At 53.4% G+C, this 12,357-nt stretch overlaps 1 protein-coding gene across 7 annotated transcripts in view; it reads left to right on the forward strand.

Annotated features, from left to right (window-relative positions):
• MCF2L (MCF.2 cell line derived transforming sequence like) overlaps positions 1-12,357 on the forward strand; it is a 111,955-nt gene that overhangs the window by 60,257 nt on the left and 39,341 nt on the right. The window lies entirely within an intron of this gene.

Consider the following 12,357-nt stretch of genomic DNA (forward strand, 5'->3'; position numbering starts at 1 on the left):
AGGGCGCTCTGTCAGTCACAGTACCTCTAGGAGGATGCGATTCCGGATATCATCTCTGAAAGAGGGAATCATTTTTGGTTAAGTGCTAAAGAAAACGGAAGTGCAGTCTTCCACTGGTTCACGCAGCAGTCGCATTCCTAGAGAATTTAATGTACATTAAAAACGTGGGGGAGAAGCACCGGTAAAGCAAGGGCCCCCTGCATTCCTGTCTTCAGGATGAGGGACCGGCTTGGGGCTGGGGGAAGATACTGACAATTGACACACACGTCCACAAGTATGTGAAGTGGCCCAGGGTGCTGACAGCACCCCAGTGTGGAGCAATCCTATGTTCTCCTGTGGGAATTTGGGGAGAGTCGTCCCCTTCCCCCATCATCTCCCATTTACCAGAGGAAGGGCGCGCTGCCACCTGATGGACACAGCCAGCACTGCAGCCAGTCCCCTCAAGTGCCCGTCCCAAACCATTTGGAGCCAGGAGCTGGGCAGGCGCTTCTTCTAGAAAGAAGGAACAACTCCTCACACAGGCAAGTCATTGGCACGGGACTTATTCCACACTTCTGCTGAGCGAGAACAGCCTCTAAGTAGAAAGAGTGAAATTTAGAACCAGGTGGTGCTTTCAAATGTCAATGCAAATTAAGTGGACAAATCTCTCATGAAGGCTGCTTTAAGAGTCACTAAATCTTGTGGTTGTTAACTAAGTATTCATTCTGTCCTTTTAAAAAATATATTATGTGCTAATTTTAGCTCTTCTCCTGCTATAATGCAAATGATAGGAGCCCCAATGTTAGCTATTACATTTGATTAATAGTTATTGATGAATGTGAAATATTACACTGAAACAAATAGGCTTCATCCAGCTGTAGCAGACATACGTGAAAACAAGGCAAATTATTGTCCCTTGGGAAAAAGACTCCCACAGGCTGGTGTGACTTGGTTGGGCATCGTCCCATAAACCAAAAGGTAGCGTGTTCCATTCCCTGTCAGGGCACATGCGTGGGTTGCAGGTTCGGGTCCTGGTCAGTGCACATGTTAGAGACTACCAGGCAATGTTTCCCTCTCACATCAATGTCTCTCTCTCCCTTCCCCTCTCTCTAAAGTCAACGAGCATGTCCTTGGGTGAGGATTAAAAGAGAAAAAGAAAAAGAAGAAAGAAAAACGACTCAGTAAAGGGAACGTGGGAGGACTTTATGATTGATGGCCAGGGGTGTCCAACCTGTGGCCTGCAGGCCACATGCAGCTCAGGATGGCTGTGAATGTGGCCCAACACAGAATCATAAATTTACTTAGACCGTTATGAGATTTTCTTGTGATTACATGTTGCAATGTATTTAACGTGTGGCCCAAGACAACTCTTCTTCTTCCAGTGTGGCCCAGAGATGCCAAAAGGTTGGACACCCCAGTGCATCAGGTGGCATCCAGCCAGCAGGGCAGTCACACCATGGAGGTGTCCCTGTGAGTTCTCGCCTTGGCTAGAGGGCTGGGTTTCGCACTCAGATGCTTACAACCCTTGCAAGTCCTAGTGGGGTCTGTTTGCCCTCATCTGCCAGACCTGGGTGGGGGCAAGTCCAGGGACTTGTGAGAGGACAAGTGACAGGAAACCACATGTCTTAACTCTGTAGAGTAGGCCCGTGACCTCCCTACAGACATGACAGAGAAAGGCACAGGAGGGTGCTCTGGTTGGGTGCTCTGTCTATTGGGTGCTGGGAGACATGGACCCAACAGTGAACAAAATAGATGAAGATCCTGCTGCTTACATTCTCAGTAAATTAACTAAAATGTGCACAGGAATTAGAGTATAAAAACAGAAGAATGAGAGCCAAAGGGGGGGGGTGCCGGGAGGGAGAGTGGGGGGCAGTCCCCATGAGCAGTGACTTAGAGGGCATGTGGAGGACAGTCCTCACAAAGGTCCCCGGGAGGGGGCAGAGGAATTAGAGACGGCCTGATGGTTGGGGGTAGCAGTCACCCAAGAAGGGGAGAAACGGAGGAGGGTCTCGTCAGGTTTGAGATGTCACTTGCACGTCCAGGGGACCCCTCAGGTCGAGGGCTGGTACCTCTGGGTACTGCTAGGTGAGTCTGGAAGTCGGGGGCAAGGTCCCAGCTGGCGTGTGGATTCAGGAGTTGTGAGCACCTGGGCCTCAGGGCTGGGGTGGTGGGCGGAAGGGGAGCCCCCAGGAGCTCCAGCTGGGGGAGATCATGGGGGAGGAGGAAACGCAGTGAGAGGGAGGGGGTCAGCCCCAGCTCGGGTCTCAGGCAGGGAGGGCACCACCCAGATCCTGGAGGGCTGTGTGGGGCTCAGTGCAGGTGGAAAGGGCGCTGGCTCAGTGGCCATGCTACGCCTGCAGCTGCTTATGGCCCCTTCCTCTCTAGTGTCCCAGCTGTGACAGTCCATTCTATGGTCACTTTACCGAGGGGTGAAACACAATGAGAATGAGGAATTCAGTGGGAGTCTTGCGGCGTGCAGGCCTTTAAGTACGCTGAGGGATATCCAGGAAGAGTTTTGGTGAAGGGCTTGGAGTAAAATGTGTCTTAGCGTAAATTCCACAAAAACGAGAGGCAAGGGGCCTGAGACAGGGGGTGCAGACACCTCCTTCCAGGATTTTGCTCCCCAGGGGAGCAGGGCAGTGGGTCAGCTAGCTGGTGACAGGGAGGCAAGGGGGGTGTTTCCTTTAAGGTGAGAGAACTAAGAGCATGTTTATGCTGAGAGAAATCACCCAACAACAAAACAGAAAGGGCGGCAACCATCTGATTTAGACTTAGCATGTGTCCCTTGGGCCCCACCCAGCACTGAGCAGGTTGTGACGGGGATCACGGAGCCCGAGCAGGTGATGAGGGCCAGGGCCCCGGGGCCTGCGCCCCTGCAGCTCCAGAGCCTGGGCCTCCTCCACCCCCAAGCACCCTCCCACCCTGCTCCCTACCTCTTTTCACCCTACTCTATGTGCGGTGAAAGTCAAGTTTCAAACTCAGTCGGATCCTGTCCCTCCCATGGATGAAGTCATTCCGGGTTTCCTGACACAGGCACCATGTGCACGTGCACACAGATAAACACTCCCATACACACATGGTGCACACACATACACACAGGCACACATGCATAGGGTTGCCGGCACTGAGATAGTAGATTTCTGGCTTTCTTTTGAAAAAGAGATCGAGCAGCCCTGGGCTTGCCTTTCCACGTGGGCACCAGGGACTTCAGTCACCTCCTACACCCAGGGTTTGGGACAAAATATCAAGAGGATCACCTCCCTCCACTGCTGCGGTCTCTCCTCAGCCCAATTAAAAGACAATTCAGGGGCCCTTCAAGTTAATTGAAGCTGACAATGACATTGACTTTCCGTGGACCTGGTTCAAATCACCCAGCTGCTTGGGAGACAGATTCCATCTCCCAAGTGGCTATCAGTGACGGGCCACGTTCACCCCGAAAAGAGGCGTGCACATACAGGCATACCCACATGCAGGCGTGTATGCATGGTGCACACATGGACACATGCATGCCACACATGGCACACGCAGGCCACATGCACCCACATGCACAGTTTGCATGGACTGTAGGAAAAAGACAGATGCACATGGAATGAAACAGGAATGTCAACGTGGTCTTAGACTCCCAGGCAAGAGTTTCGAGCACCCCCTAGGGAATTCTGAGACTAGCCCCAGACCCAGGCTGACTCCCTCTCCACGTTGTGGCTGCCCAGGCTGCCCATTCCCAGAGGTGCCTGCCTGGCAGGCCACCAATGGTTCAGACCAGTGGGACGCCAGCCCTCGGACGCACCTTACTTTTCGCTGCCACTGTGATTTCCAATGTAATTTTCAGTTGGTTTTTAAGTATAAAGATAGAAAAGTGTGTGTGAGAATGCATCCCAAACAATTCAAAATGTGCACATGAAAAAGTGAGATCTCCACCTCACACCCCGCTTCTTCTCCGCCCCCTGCCCCAGAGTTAAGAGTTTGGGTAAAATCCACCTTGTTCGATCCCATGCACATGCTTCCCCAAATGGGGCAGCACAGATGTGCACCATTACAACCCCCGCTTCTTAGTCAACAGCATGCCCCGGACATCCCCCTACACTCACCTTTAGCGTCGTTCTTTCCGTGGCGGCACTGCACCGTCTGCAGTAGGTGGACCAAGCTCGCTGAGTCCGCCCTGTTAGCGGGGATTTCCTTCGCCCTCCCATCTCCCTCCGCGTCCTGCCGTGATGAATCGTCTCGTGCCCGGCCTTGCTGGTTTGGGCACTCCGTGTGTGAGATTGGGCGCCTTGAAAATGTCCCATCTGTAATCATTCTCAGGCACTCAGGCCCTGTGATCCTCCCTGCCTCCCACCATATATTTAGCAAGTAAAGGGCAGTTCGTACTATTTGCCACTCATGACTTCGCTCAGCCTGTGGTTCCACGTGGTCTGAAGCAGTGGGGACCCAGTGACCTCCTGCACACCGAAGGGTCCTGCCTCTACATCTCATGTTCTCTGGGGATGGGGGGGCCGGAGGCTGCCCATCACCTTGAGACATCTTCCTTTGTTGTAATGACCTTTCTCTGTCACTGCCGTTCAATTTGACAGCCACTGGCCATGCGTAGCTATTTGAATGTAAAAACTAAAACTAAATTCATGTAAAAGTTCAGTCCCCAGTTCAGGCCAGCCATATTTCAATTCACGAGTGGCCAGTGGCTGCCACACTGAGCCGCTCAAGGTGGAATGTTTCCATCCGTCCCAGCACATGCGCTGCGATGGGGTGGGATCCCACAGCGGCCAGGCCTTTCCTTTACGGAAAAAAGGCCGAGAGATCGTTACCTTGGTTCCTGGCCCAGGAGCAGAGACCACAACCCTTGCCTGCCTTAGAAATAATGGCATTTTGCTGTGAGGGAAAAATATTCATAACATTCAATTTACCATCTTAACCATTTCTAGGTGTATAGTGAAGGAAACTCGTGGAAGCGTGGGCTTGGCGTGTGGGAAGTCCTTCCCTTGCCGCCCGGGCTGCAGCTGCCAGCTCATCCGCCCCGTGGGGCCTGGGTGGTGCGGAAGGGGAGACGCAGGTCGCCCAGAGCCTGCGCAGCTAGAGTTTCAGCTCCAGGTGGAGAGAAGGCCCCTGAAGCAGATCCGGGAGAAACCAGATAAGCTCTGAGCTTCCAGGTGAGCAGCGGAGAGTCAGGGCACAGGACGGGGCCGGTCCAGGACCTGTGCTCGGAGCCCCGGAGCAGGAAAGGCGGACGGTTGGGGCTGCAAGCGTGAACCTGAGGCAGGTAATGAGCAGATTCCAGAAGGCCCTCAGCCTGGGTCTGCCTTCCCAAGGTGGTGCCTTCATGCCCCGCCCCCGGCAGCAGTTCCCTCTACAATTACAAAGAACCGGCCAGGGGGTGCACCTTTTAATTTCTTAAATGTATTTAAAGAATTTTTGTGGTTATTAGTTTTATTTTTCTATAGCTTTATTTTCAATGTGGTAAGATATTTATAATATACAGCTTACCACCTTAACCATTCTGAGTATATAGTTCAGTAGTGTTAAGTATATTCACATTGGCGTGCGACAGATCTTTAGAGCGTCTTCATCTTCCCAAACTCATACTGTCCCCATTGAACACTAACTCCCTGTTCCCCGCCATCAGCCCCTGGTACCCACCTTCCTACTTTCTGTCTCTCTGAATTTGAGGGCTGTAGGGACCCCACTGAGGTGGAATCATACAGTGTTTATCTTTTTGTGCCTGTCATTTCACTGAGTGTAACATCCCCAAGGTTCGTCCCTGCGGTAGCATGTGTCAGAATTTCCTTCATTTTTAAGGCAAATAATATTCCACTGTATGGAGAGACCACATTTTGTTTATCCATTCATCTGTTGATGCTATGTTTTTGAGCTAGATTAGGAATCAACCTTTGAAAAATAGATAAGGTGGTCCAGCTTCCCCCTGTACTGTGTGGGCTCATGCAGACCAGGGACAGGGCAGCACCCTGACCTCTTCATTACCTACGAATGAGTATAATCGCTCCTCTCTGCGTTCATGGTTCAAACGGATTCCAAATGCACTCATTGTGATTCCCCCAGGCATCAAAGTTTGAGTTTTCTTGTTAATTTTTGTCCAAGAAACTACTTTTATTGATATGAAGAAAACCACTTTCATGGAAAGAACATAAAAATACAAGTTTTCTTGTTCTTTGGAGAAATAACTGTTGTTTGTTTGTTTGTTGTAAAATGGACTGTTCCTTCTGGGTTGTGAAAAAGAGGGGCAACGCCACTGCTTTGTGGCAAAGGGCTCCCTGGCCGGTGCCTGCTCGCTGTGGGTCATCTGTTGTGCACGTTTGATGTGGGCCAGCTCTAACTGGGATTGCCTGTGACTTTGGGAACGGACACATTACCATGTCAGGGAGGGTTTTTTTTAAAAGCGTTTGATGTTTTTCTTGCTGTTTTGTTTCCCGGGATGAAAAGCTGACCACTATTGAGATAAACACAGTGCACAAATGATATTATAACAGGTGAAGCTTTTGAATCATTAGAAGAGGGAAGAAGCAGCCAGCAAAGAAAGGCTCGGAATTGAATGCTCAGGGAACACATTCAAGGTCACAGCATTTGAACTTGGGCAGGTCGGTCACAAAGGCAGAGAGAGACATGGCCATGGCCTTTCACTTCCAAAAGGAAAACAAGGAAATAAAGCCTCCTTAACATTTGCTATCTTTTGTAGACCAGTGTCAAAATACGGGATGAGAGAGAGAAGCAAAGAAATAGAATCAGGAGGCCAGGAAGGGCAGACCGGGCCCTTCCTAAAGCAGGACCCATGTGTTCTGCAAGCCTGGCTCTGCATACCCCCCTCTCCAACTGTAGTGCCCCACCCTCCCCCTGCAAGCTGTCCCTGCTGCCTCCAACCCCATCCACCCACCAGCCTGGCCTGTCCATCCCCTGCCCCTCTGGGCTGGCCCGGCCCTCAGGACCCTCCTGCTTAGTCAGGGCCATGATATCCGGCCCAGCCTCTCAGGAAGCTGGACCTTCTTTCCCATGGGACCGTGGCGCCCTAACATGGATGAACAAGCTCTGCCTGACGCCTGTGCCACCACCTGCCAGGGATGGTCTGGGACAGATGCCAGCCTGTGACTGCCTCCTGCAAGAGCACGCCCTGGCCTGATGCCACCCCCATCACTGGCCTTGTTTCCTCTGGTCCCGGCGCCAGGCTGAGCAGGCCTTGTTAGAGGTGGCTCTGAGAACACTCACCAGGGTATTCAGTGTCGCCGTGGTCCTTTCACTGTGGGAAGGGGCTGCTTCACCATCCTCCAGCTTCAAGCTGTGAGCCCTGCCTACAGGGTGGAGTAAGGCCCAGCTGGAGCAGTGGGTACCCCCAGTCTGGCTCTGCTCCTCTTTAAACCTCACGCCTTCTCCCTTTGCACAGAACCAGCCTGTGTTGAAGCCTACCTAGCTTGCTATGACCTGTTGATGTTTACATCCCAGAAAATATTGTTCCAGGCCAATGGACCTTAGTTGTATTGGGGTGCTCCCCTAGCGAGCAGCAGCTGCACCCTCTGCAGATGCTTGGGTGCAGTAGCGGTTAGGGGAGCATGTTTGGCTTCCTCTGATTGGTCCTGAGTTGGAAGCAGGGGCAGACATTGGGGGACCTGTAGTCATTAGAATGTCCAGACCCTCAGGGGCCAATGGCTATGGGGTAGTTGTTTGACTTCTGGGATTGTTGCTACAGATAGTGGCCAACTTCCTGTACAGGTGACTTCTGGAGGCAGGCTGGCTGCCCGGACTGGGCACCAAGGCGGGGGCCAGTTTTCTGCGCTGGGTGCTGCAGGGTGTGGGTCACAGTTATAATTTTTTAGGTTGGCCTTTCCATTGCCCATCTGTACGCTCAGTCTCTCAGTGGCAATAATAACAAATTTAACTACTTTAAAAGACAGTTATAACCACGATTAAGGAGATCATTTTGCTGCTGATTGGAAAGCCAGCAGGCTGGCAGGAGGGCTTTGCATGCTGCTTGAGGACAGGTTGTGGGATCGAGGGAATAAACCCAGGCAAGGAACTGGCTGACATCCGCAGGGGAGGCACAGACTCCAGGCTTCTCAGCACTGGACCCATGACATAGGGACACCACTGTCGAGGAGCTGGGAGAACCTGAAGGGAGCAGGGCCCTGGTGACGTGCTCCTTTTCAGGACCGGGCAGAGGCAACCGGAGTTGCTCTCTCTCTCTCTGGACCACGCCAAGGAGGAGGGCTGGCGCTGCCTCTCGGGGTCCCCTGTTTATTCATTCATTCGGGCTGGGCACGGCAGGGGACAGACAGGGTGTGGCCCTGAGCGGGCCTGCGGTCAGGGCCAGCGGATGCAGCTCCCAGGCAGACCTGGGGTGATGATGGCTCCTGGGAAGGTCAGGGCTTCCACTGCAGCACACCTGATCCCTCGGCTGCCAGAGATCTGATGGCACCAAACGCTCACTCTGCCACAAGGGAAGGGCAGAGGCAGTTTGGCATAGTCGGGGTCCTTTCCGGTGTACCCCAAACCAGCTACAGAACCCAGTCCCCTCCAGGTCTTTCCAGGGAGGGGGGAATAATCATATCAAAGGTCTTTCAAGCAGTGGGATCACTAATTCCTAATTCTAAGAGAGAGCATTGAGCCCGTGATTTCCGTAACTAGGGCTTCGGTATGGTCTCTTCTCCTGAGAAGCCCCTCCCCCGCAGCCCAGGAGGAGTGCAGTGGCTTCCGAGCCTGCTGAGCCTTCGCATCAGCTACAGTAATTTAAAACTGGGTCAGCTGCCCCAAACTCCAGCTTCGGCAGCAGCCAGACACGCAGGAGAGCCTGCTGTGGGGAGCACTCACAGAGGCTGCAGCGACGGACTCCAGTGAACCTTTTGTGATGCCCTCAGCCTATTGGGCCCTCTTGAGTGATGGTCCCTCCCATTCTTAAAAATCCAGGCCCAGCAGGAATCAGCCACAGGATCACGAGAGGATAACTTCCCCAGCGTTAAGGGATTTGTCCCAAAGCAGGGCTGTCTTAAGGCTGTCCTGTCATCCTGGTTTTTAGAAGACCAGATGGGGAGCAAGACCAAATTTTATAATTTTAAAAGCACACTTGAATGCTAGATTATCATGTTGAGACTTCGGTCCTCAGGCTCTGAGCCCTTCAGACTGCTCTGGGCCAGGCAGGACTCCCACACATATAACCTAACAGGTCTCTGGGACACTGTAGTAGTGTCCAGGGGCCAGAGAGGATGGTGGGCTCCCCAGAAGTCACTGTAACCACATTACAGCTGGTTAAAGTTGGCCTGCCCCCTCGCATTCGCGCCTGCAGCACCCAGTGCTTGCTTGGTCACGGGCAGCACTCACTTCCAACCACAAGAGGGCGCCATCAGCCAGAACAGATTTAAAAATTCTGACGTAAAAGCTCCTCCTCCGGTTTCTACCTGTTCCTGCACTTCGCTGGTGCTTGTTTATTCGTATAACTAGGACACAGTATGTTTTCAGTTGTGCATATGGCCAGGCTTGGAATACAAGCTGCCCATAGGTACTGCCCTCCTTCCTTCTCCTGAACACCCTGCCTCTTGAGAGGGGGGAGAGGACAGGTGTGGGGACAGTGGCCCAGCAGGAAGGTGTGTGGTGCCGGGCCCTGGCCCTGCTGTTCTGGAGCGGGGCAGTGACCTCCCAGTCCCTCAAGATTTCTTCCCAATGGCCTCTCTTCCAAAAACACCATCTGGCCTGTCACCGGCGTCAGCACCTCCCTCTCCCACCAGCCACCGGACTGCTCACCTCCACTGACTCCCTGCCCTCCAGCATGCCGCCGGTGCCCCGAAACCTCCGCACTGCTCTCCCTGCTGCGTCCCTGGGACCCCGCTTCACTCCACCTGAGCATCTCCTTGTGCTATTCGGAGGGGGGATCTTGTCGCTGCCACCACTCCCTTCCTTCCCACCCCCCTTTCCTGACCCTGCCCAAGTCCCACAGGCTAGCAGCCACACCTGGTGTCCCAGCTTGCCCTGGGCTCTTCCTCTGTGCAGAAAGTCAGGCACTCAGACAGATACAGCATCTCTCCCCCACACAGGGCGTCCTCAGGACTCGTCTAGGGGACTTGCCCCTCGGGGTGCGGTCTTTGGACCGGCAGCATCAGCAGCATGGGGAGCTTGTTAGAAATGCACTAAGGGGGGCCTCACTTTGGCCTCCTGAGCTGAATCAGCATTTTAACAAACTCTGCAAGAGCGCTCTGTACACATTGCCGTTGGAGAGGCAGGCCCGTTTCACTGCCCCCTCTGCCCCTCAGCTCTCCCGGCCAGGGCCATTCTCTCTATGAATGCCTTTCCTCCTCTGTCACCCTGGTTCCTCTTTGTGTCTCCGCCCATCCCTGCTCTGTGATAAATTGGGTCTAAACCAGAGGAGGGGGAGGAGGCAAGGCCCACCCAGGCTGGGGAGCAAGATGCAGCTCAGCCAAGAACTAGATAAATACAATGCCAAGTGACGGCAGACCTCACTCACTGGCAGGGAACCGCCCAGCGCTTGTGTCTGGACTGTTCTCATGCTGCTCGCTGCTCCTGCCCTGCATTGGTGAGGTCAAACCCAGAGCTGACAGGCCTGTGTGCCCCAGGCTTCTGAGGGCCACCCGGATGGAGTTAGCAGGCCCATGGGTGCCCAAGGCCAGTGAGTCTTGAGGGCTTAGAGACAGCACTAGTGAATGGATGAATCCCAGAAACCGTTTATGCAAGCTCCTTGCCTCTTTTAATTATTTAGGTCAATAGTGAGCTCATCGGCCTCACTCAGCTGCTGGGCAGCTGGCCAGGGCGGCCCTCTGGTCCAAGTGTTTTGAGGTTGGAGGCCAACATCTGTGTGTTGCAGGCCATGTGTGCCGGTGGTACTGGGACACTTTGTGTGGCTGCCAGCTTCTGAACTATGTATTCCCTGTTTACTCCGCTGCCACCACCTTCAATGCAGTCAGCCCAAGGCCTGGCACGCAAGGGACTTTATGGGGGGCAGCCCCTGGCAAGCATGAGCCGCCCTGCCCCCTGGGCATATGAGGTCATATATTCAAGGGTGGAGAGGGAGTGTAGCAGGGCTTCCTGAGCTCCAGGGCCTCCATTCATGTGGGCAGATCCAGACCTTCCTTAGCCTGGTGGTGGGTGGAATGACGGAACCCGATGGTCCGCTGTACCTCAACCCCTGGGGAACGGGGCAAATGGCATGGCCTGGCTCTGGGGCCGCAGTCACGTGGGCACATGGGAGCCTAGAAGGGTCTCTGCATCCTTACATAAGATGCCATATGTTAGTTAAGTCTATGCACCTCTGAGTCACTGGTCCCAAAATATGGCAAGAGACAAGATGAGGAGGACATGGAAGAGCGTTTCCCTGGACCCTGAGCTGGGTTCTGGTGTGCGGGCATCTTTGCTGGCTACTTCTGGAGCCAGGCCCCCTCAATATGTCCCCTGACACCCGGCCGTGGAGGAAGGACCCCTGAAGAGCAGGCCCCTGGCTGGCCCGGCATTAAGATGCAGCCCAGGGGCGGGAGGGGCGGGAGGAGGCTTCTTTCATTCCTCAGGGTGGGCTTGGCCTGGGAGGCAGCTGGCAGACAGCTGAGAGCTCTGACTCAGAGCCAAATCATGGGGTTCACTCCATCTGTGCTCACTAACTGTGATTTTGGGGCAAAAAACTTAACCCCTCTCTGCCTCAGTGCCTCATCTCTGAGCTTCCTCATAGGGTTGTTATGAGGATTAAAGGAAGAATATCAATTGAGCTTTTAGTGTAGTGGCTGGCCAGTAACAACCCTAAAGAACAAAAAACCCTCTTCCCAGAAGAAGTGTCCAGGCTGGGGACTAGGGTTTCTGTTCCGACTCAGCTTCCTACCCGACCTGCCCAGCCTGAATCAGGCAAGCTGGCCAGCCATCTGTGTTGAGCACTTGCTGCTGAGGTGCAGTGGGGAGCAAGGCTGCTGTGAATCTAGGTTTCAGGCACTGAAACTTGAGTCAGACACAAAACAAAAACAAACCTTACTTCCATAAGAACACTGGCAGCTCAGGAAACAGGTCTGTCTGGAGCACTCTGTGCAGCTGTGAAACAGCATCATTGCCTTCTCAGTGTGTGCGCACACGTGGGCTCTAATGCCAGCAGCAGACAGGCTGTTCTGAATGAAAGTTGATGTTGATTTGTACATTTACCCAGAAGGCTTTTGCTGTTGTTGAACCAGACCCCGATACATAGAGTCCTTCATCTTCTAGTGTGGATAAAGATACAGTCAACAGCCCACACCCACGCAGGTGTGCACCCACCCACGCAGGTGTGCACCCACAGATGTGCATTGTGTGTTATCGCTGTCACTGTCATTAAATCTGAGGGTCAGGAAGGGTTTGGGGTATGACAGCTCTGACTTTATTACATAACGTTTACAGCAGGCTTTCACAGACTGCATCATTTAT

Source organism: Pteronotus mesoamericanus, unplaced genomic scaffold, assembly GCF_021234165.1.
Source record: "Pteronotus mesoamericanus isolate MK-2021 breed Mesoamerican mustached bat unplaced genomic scaffold, CSHL_Meso_final contig_169, whole genome shotgun sequence".
Taxonomy (NCBI): Eukaryota; Metazoa; Chordata; class Mammalia; order Chiroptera; family Mormoopidae; genus Pteronotus; species Pteronotus mesoamericanus.